General features: G+C 38.9%; 1 long non-coding RNA gene across 2 annotated transcripts; it reads left to right on the top strand.

Annotated features, from left to right (window-relative positions):
* Positions 1 to 45: 45 nt before the first annotated feature.
* On the top strand, positions 46 to 14,740 carry LOC114015940 (uncharacterized). Of its 2 annotated transcripts, XR_008731416.1 has the most exons (3): positions 46 to 209; positions 9,843 to 9,893; positions 14,521 to 14,740. It is a non-coding gene; the product is annotated as an uncharacterized LOC114015940 (long non-coding RNA). The 2 variants fall into 2 exon arrangements; XR_003560132.2 differs by lacking the exons at positions 9,843 to 9,893; positions 14,521 to 14,740 and adding an exon at positions 1,772 to 2,175.
* The last annotated feature ends 2 nt before the right edge of the window (positions 14,741 to 14,742 follow it).

The raw sequence follows: 14,742 nt of genomic DNA on the forward strand, positions 1-14,742 counted from the left end.
CGCCCCGGCCCCGGCCCTGGCCCCGGCCCCGGCCCCGGCCCCGCCCGGCCCGGCCCGGCCCGGCCCGCCGCCCTGCGCCTGGGAGCCCGCAGAGGCAGCCCGGGGCCGCCGGTCGCAGTTTCCCCGGGGGTGGCAAGGTTCGATCTCCCCCTCGCCAGGAACAGCGAGCTGGAGCTGCAGGAGGCATGCAAAGCGGCTGCGACAACAAAGTAATCAATTAAGGAGGAATTGGGGGGGGGGGGGGGGAGGGAATGGAGTCTCGTGGGAAAATAAAACCGTGAGTTTTTTTATCATAACCTTCCCCGTAATCTTCTTTTTAACACTCCCTGGGCCATGTTCTTCCTGCCTTTATCTGGCAGAGATCTTTCCTGGATACACCTAATTAATTGATGCTTAGGAAGGCTTACCTGATTCTTTGTGATGGCGAAACAATTAAATACACTTCCCGTACATCCTATCTTCTTTGGGGCAGGCACGTAATTAATCTTTCTAAGGTTACGCTCAATTGTAAGTAATTCCTGAGGTGGCTGGTTATGATACTACATGTCATACTGTTAGGACTTGGCGAACCAGCCTTATAGGGGGGGGTCTTTTCAAATACATTATGTCCCCTTACTACATGTTGTAACAGTGTACGATAAATAATTTCACATTGCATGTGATAGCAGTTGCAACAGTTATAGTTTACATGGGGATTACAAGGGAAACAGCTTTACCTCACAATTTATTCTGAAGTTATGTACGTCTATTTGTATTTTTGATTAGAATATCACAGTTTACGGAGTATGCTGATACCCCTGCATAAATATCATTTCCTTAGTTTAAAGACAACAAAGGGCAGAATCAAAGAAACCAATATACACAAAATGCACAGTGTTAAAGGTTTCCATGTTCTTTCTTGGTTCCGTCACTGAGTTGCTGCGTTGGACTGATCACTTTGGAACCCAACAGAAATGTATACGTTTGTGCAAGAATACACCCTGAGATCCTCTGAGGATCTTCTTCAGGGCAGAGGTGTAGTTTGGTACAGGTTTAAGAGCCAGTGTAGCTAGTGCAACTAATGTTAGTAGAAGTACTGTGTAATTCTCTTTTAGAAATTCCTGTTTGAGGCAAATGGGGCAAAGCACGTCTCAGAGAGTCCTCATATTACACTGCTTTTAATTCAGTGATTTAGAAGTAGATTTTCATTCTAGCTGTGTATTACATTTTCTAGCCCGATGGTTAAGTGTAACTTGAAAGTATTTCTTTGCATGAAAATGCTGTAACAGAAGATCGTTGATTTGTGACTTTCATCTTAATCTGTGAGTTGCTCTGAGTTCTGAAACAGTTTTTGTTTGCCTGTCCAACACACTGTTAATGAGGTGTTAGTAAATACGTATATTTACAGCTTTTGCCAATTTTTTAATGCTGAGATGATGAAGTAAATATCTAATTTAATTTCCTTTCAAAAATCCTTAGCACTGATTTCCTTTTGAAGTTACCGATGTGTTTATGGGAGGAGTGAGTAGAGTAACTCCTTCACAGAGCTCAATAGCCACAGAGAGACAGAAGCTCTTCTGTAAATTATTCTGTTTTATGTTGCTTGTAACTTTAAACGTGGGTCAGCTACATGTCCTGTGCATCTTACAAGACCCTCAGTCACCATGAAAAAGTTTGGGGCTTTTTTTTTACCTAGTTCTCTTGTATGAAAAATGTCTATTACTCTTACTTTACAGAAATAATTTGCCTGACACTATGAAATAAATGTCAAACAGTATCATTTTTTTTCTAGCACAGCTAGCTAACTGTGTCACCGACCACTGAAGTCAAATTTCTTTGTGCCTTTCCTGGACTTTAACCTGGCAGCTGCTAAACAGTCCTCCCCCCACAACCAAGCCGCAGCTCTGCCCATACAATCAGTTCGCACGGGAGGATCCGTGGAACATTAGATTTCTGTTTTCCCTCTGGAGACATCAGCAGTTCAGAGTTCACCAACACTGCAGAACCAAGAGGAAGTTCATCTTTGCTTTTCAAGCCATAAAAGCAGATGAGCCCTTCTTCACGCCTGGCGAGGATAGGGGCTTTCCAAGGTGTGGGGCATGCACCAGGTTGATCCTTTCTCAAAGCACAAACATCTGTCTAAATTCTCTTGATAAGCTTTTAACAGCAAATAAATTGTCATCTAAAACAACCTAACTATTCTCGTGAGGGAGAGTGTTTGCTTTCAGGGATAACTGTTGTCAGCACAAGTATTCTAGCAAGTGTCCTCGGAGCAAGGGACAGTGGCTGGCCCTTGGTGGCTCCCCTGAAACCTTGCCTTGTCCTTAGCTCTGCCTGTCACTTCCTCCTTATGCTGCGTAATGCTTCAAAGCAGTGCCAGTCAGCTACCGGCTTCCCTGGGGTGGAGGTGATACTGAAAAATCGGAGACAAAACTCTCTAATACCTGGCTTGGAGTATTAGAAAGCAGGCGTTCTTTATTTTCGGTGCTGGATGCACAGGGAATAAGTCCCGCCCAACATGCATACCGACTTTTTTCTCTGTTCATCTTTATATGGCCTTTCTATACATATTGATGACATTTCTGAGAAACTGTTAGCATGTGCATTACAGTTCCATGAACTACTTACCATATCTACACTCCTACGACGCATGTGGCCTAATGGTCAGGGCTCCTCTGGTGGTCATTTGGGACATCTTCATCCTTTCCTCATCCTCTTCCTTGTCGTCTTCCTCATCTTCTTCTCATCTTTTTCATCACCTTCTCTTCCTCTGGCCCTGTTTCAGCACTCTCAGCTCATGTCTTGGTTTTGGACTGGTTCTTATCTACTTAGCAGCTAAACTATACAATGCAGCTTTCTACTAGTAGCTAAACTACATAATACGACGGCATTGTGCAGCTCGGCCATGCCATGGGTACATAGTTGCAACTTTACAGTTAAGCACACTGGTAAAATTCCTCCAAGTATCAGAAGACAAGGATGTGCTTTACATCAGACCAGCAGAGTCCACCTCTGCTTCCTACAAAAGCAAAGGTGACTTTACTGCAGCTGTGGATTTTTGTTGGGGTTTTTTGTTTGGTTTTTTTTCCTAGAAAAGTACAGTTTCTTTTAGACAAATGATTCAATCAAGAGAGACAAATGCAGTATCTAGCAAACGGTGTTAACTGGAAAACCCAGAGTGAGTCCTTAGGAATGAAATGTTGAAATTAATTTATTATTCATATGAACCTATCAAGCAAACATCTCACATTGTTTGAAATTATGTCATTAATCTTTTCTGCATTGTTTAAAGATTCTTTACTGCACCATGGCCCCAGCTGCCACTCAGTTTTTGGGAAAAGATCCCAGTAGAAAGCAGTGTATCAAGTCTGTGCATGAATATATCAAAATTGCATTTAGTTATTCAAAATATGTAATGAATAATGCATATTCTGTGAAAAAATATGCACATCACAGAGAGCGTTCCTAACCCGCAGACAGCTATTGGGACCGCAGTGGTTGCACTGCGTGCAGTTACCGGCTTCAAAGTGTTTTGCAGGACCAGGGCCCTTGAGGGGGAAAAATGAGTGGACTGAGGAGAGAAGTATATTAGCAACAGGGTTTGATACTTTAAGTAAACACTTGACACTCTCAGAACAGAGTAATTGTTTTTCCCCTGTGCATTAACTGTGTTTTTGATTCTCCATGCCTCCTGTCACTCTCCTTAAACAAATACAAGCTGTTTATTTCCTTATAACCACAGGAATAATTCCCCTGCTTTCTTTTGCTTTACCTGCTCTCTCTTACTCAGCTGCTTTCTCCTTATCTTTCTCTCTTCAGCTCTTTCCCCTATATCCACTCTGCTGTTTGCTGCCTGCCTGGTTTTTCTTTGCCGGTGTGGCCGGGTTGTTTGACTTTCCAGGTGCCAGCTGCAGCTGTAGGCATGAATAAGGCTGCCAAACGGCGAGCTGCGGGATTGGCGGGGCTGTAAAAAAGCCAGACCAGATCCTTGCCCTGAACACAGGTGTTTTGTTACTGTCTGACAGCATGAAATACTGTCTTTTATGCGTACAAAACAAGGAGTGGCAGAGCAACTCTTTTGTTGTTTTCCTCTGCATAGCAACTGAGGCCACTCACTCAGAAATTGTCTCCAGTCTGTATTTTCAGAGTAGTGTGATTTTCTGGGAAAACTTACATGACAGAGAGCATATAGGTAAATAGAAACGGTTGCTTTGCTGTGCAGCTACTTCAATGGAACAGAACAGAACGGAACAGACCAGACTTTCAGTTGGAAGGCACGTACAATGATCATCCAGTGCAACTGCCTGACCATTTCAGGGCCGACAAAAAGTTAAAGGATGTTATTAAGGGTATTGTCCAAATGCCTCTTAAACACTGGCAGGCTTGAGCCATCAACCACCGCTCTAGGAAGCCTGTTCCAATGTTTGACCACCTGCTTGGTAAAGAAATACTTCCTAATGTCCAGTCTAAACCTTCCCTGATGCAGCTTTGGACCATTCCCACACATCTTATCCCTGGGTACCAGGGAGAAGAGCTCAGCACCTCCCTCCCCACGTCCTCTCCTCAGGAAGCTGTAGAGAGCAATGAGGTCACCCCTCAACATCCTTTTCTCCACACTAAACAAACCCAGAGTCCTCAGCTGCTCCCCACAGGACGTGCCTTCCAGCCCTTTCACCAGCTTTGTTGCCCTCCTCCTCTGGACACTTTCAAGGACCTTTACATCTTTCTTGAGTTGTGGGCCCAGAACTGCACACCGTACTCGAGGCGAGGCCACACCAACACTGAACGCAGCAGGATAATCACCTCTTTTGACCAGCTGGTTGTGCTGTGTTTGATGCCCCCCACGATGCGGTTTGCCCTCTCGGCTGCAGGGCACACTGCTGACTTTTACTTGTGTTTGGCATAAGCAGAAATATTAGCCTTTTTTTGGTCCATGAATCTTCATCAATGCTGGACAACTGAACTGTATTGAACAGGAAGATTATTTTGAAAAGTTGCAGCTTGGGCTATGGAAGCAACTTCTGCAGTTCTCACTGTAATTTGTCAAGTCCAGTATCAGCTGCCATGGTGCAGTGCAGTGAAAGTTTTCAGGGACTGTAGATACAGCAATGTGGCATTCCCTCATTTGCTGTCTCAGGATAAAAAGAATATTATTCCATGATTTCTTCTGTCACAATTGAAGTACATGGGCTAATATACTCCAAATTCTTGTGTATGCCTCTACGCTAAGTTAGCAGGTAACCTTAATAGGGGTTGACTCAGCTGAAAAAAAAAAAAAAAAAAAAAGAGAAGAGTTCTTCATTTTAAAAGTGAAAGAACAACACCAGCACAAAACCAGGTATCAACTGGTCTGAATTTTAGGCTGGAGATTAGAACAGCGAACTCTCAGATTGGTGGGATTTGGAGTGACTTTCAGTTGGAAATGCAGGGACAAGAACTGATTTCAGTCAGTTTATAAAAGAGATTCTGTAATGTGGTTGCCAGTTATCAGTGGACTGGATGTGTTAACAGGGAAAGTTCCTTCAAATTTTCATAGAATCATAACATCACAGAATCATGGAATGGTTTGAGTTGGAAGAGACTCTGCAAGTCACCTAGTTTACCTCCCTTGTAATGAGCAGGGACACTTTCAACTAGATCAGGTTGCTGTAAGTCTCGTCCAGCCTGACCCTGAACATTTCCAGTGATGGGGCATCTACCACCTCTCTGGGCAACCTGTTTCAGTGTTTCACCACCCTCACTGTAAAAAAATTTCTTCCTTATATCTAGACTGAATCTACCTTAGTTTAATTTGAAACCATTACCCCTTGTCCTATTGCTACAGGCCCTATTAAAAGGGGCTTTACTTCTTAAAAAAACAATTTGAAAGTTACATTGGTGTGTGACATATACATCTGAATGCTAACTAAAACCTCACCCTTGGTTGTTTCACCACAGAGTACCTCATCGAAAACCATGCTGTTTCCAAGTGTTGGCTAGCTTGTTGGAGGGTACACGTCTGTCATATCAATAAACAGAGGAGCTGGCTGATGTGTTAGGGTATGTTTTCACTACATTTAGCTCATGTTCTTAGTTGAGAGTCACCACAATACCATCCGTGTGCCAAACCCTCTCATTAAATTATGTTAATGATGGCATAGTGGAAAGGATACTTTGACCTCTGGTTCTGCTTCTAATTGTCCTGGTAATTTGCCTGCACTGCAGTGAGGTTACAGACTAAACCGTTGGAGGCGATACTCTTCTAACGCCTACCCTGAATTCATTATATGAGTCCACAAGTCAACTCACAGCCCCCCAGGAAGAAACAGTCCTAAAATAACTCAGCTTATGCCAGCTGCAAAGACCCACCTAAGACCACCTGAAAAGCCTTGGGGCAAAAATAACTGTTCTCATCTTACACATGGACATAACCTCACACATATCTGTGGTGGTGTTCATCATAAAAAAGTAAAATATTTATGAGAGAGAAATCTATTAAAGTGATGCAAAATACCCAAGGCTGAAAAAATGTATGGAATATAAATTTATTCTATCATTATTTATAAGGTTTCCTAACAGGTTGTTGTAGAACTTTGTGAATAGGCTTTTATATTAATCATTCTTACAGAATTAGCTGGGTTGTTCTTTTCACTGAGGTACTTTGCATAGCTGAACTATCAAAAAACATGTTTGATTTTGGAATACAGTGGCATTAGTTGTATTTACACTAAAAAATTACTAGTGTTCTTTAAAAGTTTTATGCAGGTTAAATGAGAATGCATATTAGGCCAAGCAAATATTGTAACAGTTAATAAAACAATTAATATATAATAATAATAAAAATAATTCCAAGTTAACTGAAAAAGCAAAAAACCTCAGGACACAGTCTATATGCATATTCTTAAATTTTCTAAGTTTTTGATTTATAAAGTGAGAAGGGCACTCAGAAGGAGTCACATAATTCAGACTAATAGAGACAAACCGGTCAATATAAAGATAAAAGGAAATCTTGGTTCCCATGTCCTCACAGAGTCCGAGAAAATCCAGTAAGGCAGGATGAATCACAAGCCCAGGGGGTTGGACTAGATAAACTTTGAAGGGCCCTTCCAACCCAAACCGTTCTATGATTCCATGATATTTAAAAGGACATGAAAAAGGGCTTGCATGCTCTCTGCATTTACAGAGAATGAGAAACTGCAAAAAGGAATATGTAAGTAAGCTACCAGCTGAACTTTCCAGTAGTAATTAAAGGACTTGTTCCACCTGGGAGGCTGAGTTGAATCCTCATTACTCCAAGATCTCCAAGTTAGGATGGCCATTTGTCAGGAAAGATATCAGTAGAGTTGGTCCTGTGTAAAGTCCCTTCTGTTCCCATTTCGTTAACAGAAAGCAATTTGACTGAATAAAACACAAGTTAGATAGGACTGCGAGGTCCCGTCCCTTAAACTGCTGGGCTCTCCTGTTCAGTGTCTCCTGCTGATCTGAGGGGGGCTACTGACGTAGTCAGGTGCTGTTCATTTGTGATCGGGGATGTAGAATCTGACCCTATAACTTTGTGTGCACTTAATTTGTCTTGTAATAACTTGAATGGATGATGCTGAGGTCTAAAGCATTTCCCAGGTTTAGACTTTTCTTTTTTTTCCTCTCTTTTCCCCTCTCATGCCCTCATGCCAAACCCCCCTGCTGCCCTCCAAGGAAAAAATCTAGATGCTCCTTCACCTTCTCTTTTTCTTTTCACCTACAAATCAAAACAAGAATATATGTTGTCAAGAATTTGCCACATTGCCTAGTTTTACATGAACTTTGCACGTCAGCCCCTGTTCTCTTGAATATTGCTTGTGGAATTTACTGTAAATCCTAAATTCACTCTTCACTTCTTTATGTTCATGCTGTAAGGGCTTCATGTGGCCGATCCTCTTTACAAGTACTTACTGATGACAAAAGAGGAAAGAAGTAGTGCCGTGAAGACTCATGCCTGTCATCATATATTAGTGTCAAAGGCCTGTCACAAGTGAAAATACTTTAATCTTAGCTAAATTTAATCAAGGGAATTATTTTGAGGATAAAGGAGGAAGTGACAAGATACAGTTTCAGGAGATTAAAATATCAAGTGAGTCAACCTAGTCACAGCTGAGTCTCTCAACAGAGAACTCAATTCCATGTAAAGTCAAAAAAATCAGCAGTGGTTTGCTTTGTGAGTGAGAAAGACCTGCTTTTGACATAGCTCTTAATTCATGGTGTGTGTAATGGAACCAGTGGAACTTTCGAGATAAAAGTTTTGCTGACGATTTTGTCTGCAACATGGTGCATGGCATGGCGCAGCTTGTGATACATTACACTGAAAGGGACACATATGAAGTTCTCTAAAGTGTGGCAAGTCTGTCACACATTGGACCTGTTGGTTTTATTCCTCAGTTGGCTTATGCAATATTAAAAATGCAGGCATTCTACATAGGCTTTTCTTAGAGAAATGAAATGTTAAGGGTGATGCCAAAGTAGTTTTCACAACTTACCCTAATAATATTTTCTTTTTGAAGTATAAAATTATATTGATAAAAGCAATTACAGAGTTACTCTGTGAATCGCAAATGGTGATAGAACATAATAAGAGTTGGCTCTGGTGAAGCTTTCATCAGGGTGGGTTGTGGACATGCATATTTCTGTGTGGGATGGTTGCAGGATGTGTATTGCACCACCTTGACTGATATTCTGTTGAATCAAAATATTTTCTGTTTTTGATGGCAAAAGGCAAAAAATCCCAAAAGACCCAAGGGCTGCATTTATTTTTTTCCTAATGATTGCACAGCTATGATGGTGAGAAAGTGCAAACTATATTTGTTAACATCAGTGTTAAGGCTGACAGCTTTCCATTAAGACTTGCCTATTTCGGATGCTTTGAGATGAATCCTCTATAAAAAGTGCAAATCCCAGGCAATCCCCTAGAACTGAGACTAGGCAACTTTTCAAAGGTGATAAAGCTATTTTCAATCACTGGTAATACTTCTGCTGAATTTTCAGATTAGATTCTGAACTTGGGTGTAACAAAACTGACAGCACCCCCTGCATGACTGATAAGACAAGAAAGATGGGTGTATTTCTTTTCATTCTGTCTCTGACAACTGCAATGGGAGATGCCATTTAGAAAGCATGTTCAGGCCTGGCCATTGTTTGTAGCCCATCCCCTGGTACTCACCCAGATGAGGCTATTTAGTTTGTATTTATAGACCTGTTACACATGAATTTCCCTAGTCCCTTTCTAAGCCTGTTGATGGTGCCTCTACAGCCTACCATGGTCATTTTTATTCAGTAATATATTAACTAAGGAAATCAAGGAGATAGAAGTCAGACTTACATACCCAGAAACACAAGAAAAGCATTACTTTTCTGCTATTAATAAATTTTGCATGTCCAATAGCTGTTATTTTGCTGTTTATATACAAATAATTGATCTAGAATAGATTTTACATTTAAATGGCATTAATTTTAATAGACATTCAGCATCAGAGGCTCAAAAAGTGCCCTCTGTGTGTGTGCTTCAGACACATTGCTGGCAATATATTTGTAGGTGTTACCAAAACACCTTAACACCTGAGCATATTACAAGTGTTGATGAATTTATAATCATATTCCTAAAGGGAGGAGATTAAGTTTTCGTTCCCCTTTCCACAGAAAATTTGGTGAACGTTCAGAGAAATTAAGCAACTTACCGATCTGGAGAGATCTTTGTCATTTGAGTACTGATCTGGTGTCACAAGATGATTCACCTTTGTGGCAGCCTGAGCCCACACTGACTGGCTCATGGACAGACCCTTGCCCAGCCTTTGGTCCTGGATCACTGTAAGATGAAAGCCTGCAGCTACAAAATTACAATCTGTTTTACCTAGATTTTGACTGGCTTGAATGGAATCCTTAATGAATGAGTTGGAAAAAAGCCTGTAGGTAATATATATTTTTTATATATATTATTTTATATAAGTATATATTTTATTGTTTAGAACTTTCCTAAAAAATAGGAAAAATAAAAGGGCTAAACAGCTAGCTAACTAAATTTGCAGGTAGGCCCAACAGTGTATGATGAATATCAAAGGTCAGGGTACGTGATGGGTGTCAGTTAGAACAGCTTCTGTTTCCTAAATCAACTTTTCATGACTGTTCCCTTTCATACCTTGTTCTGCTGGATCCTGAATTACAAGACACTGTTAAACTATTAGTCACAAAAAGAAAATATGACAGATCTGTTATTATACAAAAGTGCATCCAAAACTGTCACCAACTGTAATTTTCTCATTGCTACCCCTTTTGTAAAATTTCCGTGCGCTTGGAATATGGAACCATAAATATATAACTAAATCATTTTTTGAATTATACATGCACTTTTATAGATTTCAATTAAAGTTGCTTGAGCATAAGAAATGGTTTTGTTTAACAGAATTTTGCTTTATTTCCACTTAAGCAGGTTCTAAATATACAGAAGATAAATGATAAATTATCTTTGTTGCACTGGAACTAGCAGTGTCATCAGACTGATAGCAATGTCATTGCTATAAATTGGAAGATGGACAATTTTTTTTATAACTGATCTTCCTGAAAATATATTTAAATAATTATCTGAAGTACATGTGAGTGCCCAAAATAATTCTGTATGAAATACTGAGAAAAAAGATGTCAAAATGTTAAAGCAAAGTGAAATGATACATCAGACTTAGAAGTAAAGACACAATTCTCTTTTTAAAACAAATATTGTACTGAGTTCACATAAACCTTTTTGAAAAATCTCTGTACAAAAAATAATTATTATCATGAATACTGGCTTGGAACATTAGGCAGAAATTTGATTCAGAAAAGTCAAAATGTTTAGGTTTTCCTTTTAGAACCAAGGAGTTTTTGCTTGGTTTAACTCATCTTGACCTGTATGCTCTGAATGTACCTGCAATGCCTGTGCTGCCCAAAAGTGATTCCAGTGCCTTTTGCTCTCTTTCTTCTCTGTGGCTTATGTCCAGCCTTAATCTATAGCTCCTCTGAAGCACTGTTTAAGAGTTGCAGGACAGAAGGGCATCACAGAAAAGGCCATCTAAAGAGAAAGAACAATGCAGAGAATGATGGCTTGAGGAAATTGTACTATAATTCTTGTGAGACCTGGCACATTTCTGCCTGACAATCTAAAACCTAAAGTATCTCAGTGAATCTGATACATGAAACAGTTTAACCCTGGGATGCCCTGTCTTTCTAAACCAGCACTTTTTCTTTTCTTTTTTTTTTTTTTCCTGAAAGAAAATTAAAGCTAGAATTTTCCTGTAAAAACGAGCAGTTTTAAGGAAACTACATTTCCCACTGATAAACGGAGTAAAAAAAATACCCTGAGCCACTCTACTTACAACATGATGTTCCAAATGATCATTTATTGGGGTTTTTTGGTGCCATTAAGAAATTACATACAAATCTCTAATACTTATATTTATGAAAACACATTAACACTGTAATATTAACTAAATTTTAAATAGAATGAAAATGATGCATTTGGTCACTCAATAGTGAGGAGCATTTGAATTATACAGTTATGTTAATTCAAACAAAACACTAGACTTCTTTTAATTTTGCTTCAATTGTGTAGTCTTTTCATACTGCACATAGTAGGCGCTGCTCATAACAGTTTAAATGTGTTATTTATTACCACAAAATCAGGACAGAGTAAAAAGTATCGAAACCTGCAGTTCAAATTCAGACAGTGTTCCCAAGACAGAAATCTAATGAGACCCTCAGCTTGTGGCTCCATTTTCTTCCATGGCAGTATACTTTTCATGATACCAAGATCTCAATGAGCCTATGTAAAACTGTAGGATCCTGCTCCATAAAACCCAAGTAAAAAAAAGAAAGCCATAGACATGGTGATGCACACTGCTGACACTTTAATAAGAGTTTTTTGCTTGAATGGTTTAGAGAAGGATTGGTACCACTACTCAAATTTGTCTGTTGCTCCTGAAAACCATTCATTCTTCATTATTAAACAATACGATTAAAGGTAGACAGCAAGCAGGCTTCTAAATTACAACTGAAGGAAAAGAAACAAACTAATGTCTCCTAGTCAGGATTAAACTATATACTATTTTTCATAAAGCTAGAAAAAGAATTTGCACAGATTTTTTTAATAAACCATGTATTTGTTCACATCTTCAGATAAATTTTTCTTCCACAATTTGTAGTAATCTAAAAATATCCACATCTCACTAAGAAAACAATTTTAAGAAAGTTTGTGAAAATTACACAGCAATATAAATTAATATTAAAAAATGCACTGACAGATAATCTGATTGCTGTTTGATGTGAGACACCAATATAAAAAAATGCTAGATACCTTTCAAAATTGGTATTAAATAATAAGCTTTTGATCTTTAAAAGTTAAAAGTTTAGAAAGTTTAAAAAGGTAGTAGACAACTACTGCATAACCAAAATCTGTCCTTTGAAACATTATTTTTTCTCCATTAATTCTTCCCCTTTCTATTTTTAGACATGCAAAGAAGCCACAGTTAGTTCAGACACTCATACTTCACATAGCATTCCTGTTCAAGAGGGCCACAAAGAATTCAGCATGTGCTCCCAAAGACTAGTTATATTACTTTGAAGCACAATTAGGAAAAATATTTCTGATTTGCATAAGATGATTATGGAAATATTTACACAAGACTTCATTTTCTTTACATTAAGAAATACCTCTAGTGAGCTTTAGCTGTACTGCATAGGCTTTCTAAATGCCCAGAGAGTCATAGATATTTCAAATATTTGCTTTTTTTTAATGTAAATAGTTAGCAAAATGCAAGGGAGCATGTCAGAGATTTAGTGAATTTCAGCACGCATTCTCCAGATATAAAAGGATAGAGCTTTATATATTAATACCTATTTTCCTTCTTTAAAGAATGGTTCCAGAAACCATAGTTACAGTTGAACGCCCATAATGTATAGGAGAGATCATTCCACTGAAGTCAATGCAATTTTAGTGATACATAAGTTAATCAAGGTTAAAGGATGAAGTAAAAATAACAGTACTTCAGATATTATGGGGAGAGCACCTAGCATGCTCAGTTGCTTCAGAAAAGGACTCGAATCCATAGAAGGGACGCTTTCTTGAGGTAGCTTTGGTTTTGGTCATGACTCCTGAGGATTTCGGGTGTTTTCAGCAGTGGCATTGACTCAGAGGGCACTGTAGGTTGACTTTGACAGCAGATCTAGTTGCATTTCCAAAAGTACGTTTTAAAAAAACTTTTCCTGATGCCAAACTCAGAAACTTGTTATCTACTTCTGAGATAAGATAATTTGGATATGCAACTGGAAGTTTCTTTTCTATTTTAGAGAGTGGGAGGTTCACAGGCAACTCTTAAACTACTCACTAACCTATCCATCAAAGCTGAAGAAGCAAAATTTGAGGGAAAACTACTGATTTGGTGGTCTAGCAAAAAAGCTAGTCTCTCTGTATAACTATTGTATTTACACTGAAGCAATGTTGTGTATGCTATTTTTACTATACATATGATACAGAAGTAAAATGAGATAAACACTATATTTCAGTATTTTGCTCCTTCAGGTCATATTCTAAGCCACGTTAAGGTATTATTGGAATAACAGAGTCCAGTAGAGCTGTATTTGTGGGAAAATAAAAGCCAGATTTAATTAAGATTATAGAATCATAAAGCCTTTTTCAATTAACACTTTGAAAATATCAATGCAAAATACATTGACATATGAAATAACAATTCTCCACATTGCTTATTAGCAAATTGATATTGCTCCAAGTGTTTTTTTCTTTTCATGAAGGACTTCAATTACCAGCGTCAGTGATACAATACTTGCTGTCGCGTCCCCACATCACAAAGCTTCTAAGACTTTATTTTCTTGTCAGTGTTAGAAAAGAGAACTGGCATGGTACATTATAGCCCTCTTAATATAACTTGACACTGGAAATTTAAATGGTAGTCATGGTTTGGCACAAAAATCTGACTAAGAGCTCCTGGTTGTCACTGAAGTCCTTTTAGATTTAAGGAAAGCTGTAACGGTAATGGAGAAAAGATGAAGCCAACATCTTCCTGGGTGACAGCGTCAACGTGGCAGCGCTGTGTGCAGCAAATTGCTGGTCATGCTCCTTGCCATGAGAGCATGGCAGGCCGTGACAAAGTATGTATTTTACTGAGAACTTCAGAAAGCAATGAAACTATATTGTGTTTATATGATTATTATTTATAACTATTGTTGGTGATGGGAGAGATAATTGAAAGTGCCACTTTGTAACACTTCCTGTATCACATGCAAACTAAAATTAATCATTTAAAAGTGCTTATTTAGTCTTGAGTTGACTAATTATTAATTACATTCTTTTCCTGTCTTGTCAGTGAGGGGCTATTAAGCCAAATCTGCTTATTGTCAGAGATCACCCAGCAGCATAGTATTTTAACACTCTTTTATAAGACATTAATTCATGCTGATACTGTATGCACACAAAGATCCCTTCTCACTGCTCCATTCGGTAATCAGATCTCTCTCCAAAAATATTAGTATCTGTTTGTACACTTGTAGTGCTAGGTGGAGAGGAAGAAACAAATTTAAAGCTACCTTCAACTTCCCCTTCACTGACAAAGTCCTGCGTTTGACCTTGAAATGGGGCACCCTTCAGAGATCCTCACATAAGTAGGAAACCCTGAAATTTTAGCACTATTTCCTAGTTATAAATAATAACAATATTCTTGATGGGTGGCAGCTAATGAGTGTCAGTGCAAATGGTGATTTCAACAGGAAGGG

This window comes from Falco cherrug, chromosome 3, assembly GCF_023634085.1.
Source record: "Falco cherrug isolate bFalChe1 chromosome 3, bFalChe1.pri, whole genome shotgun sequence".
Classification (NCBI taxonomy): Eukaryota; Metazoa; Chordata; class Aves; order Falconiformes; family Falconidae; genus Falco; species Falco cherrug.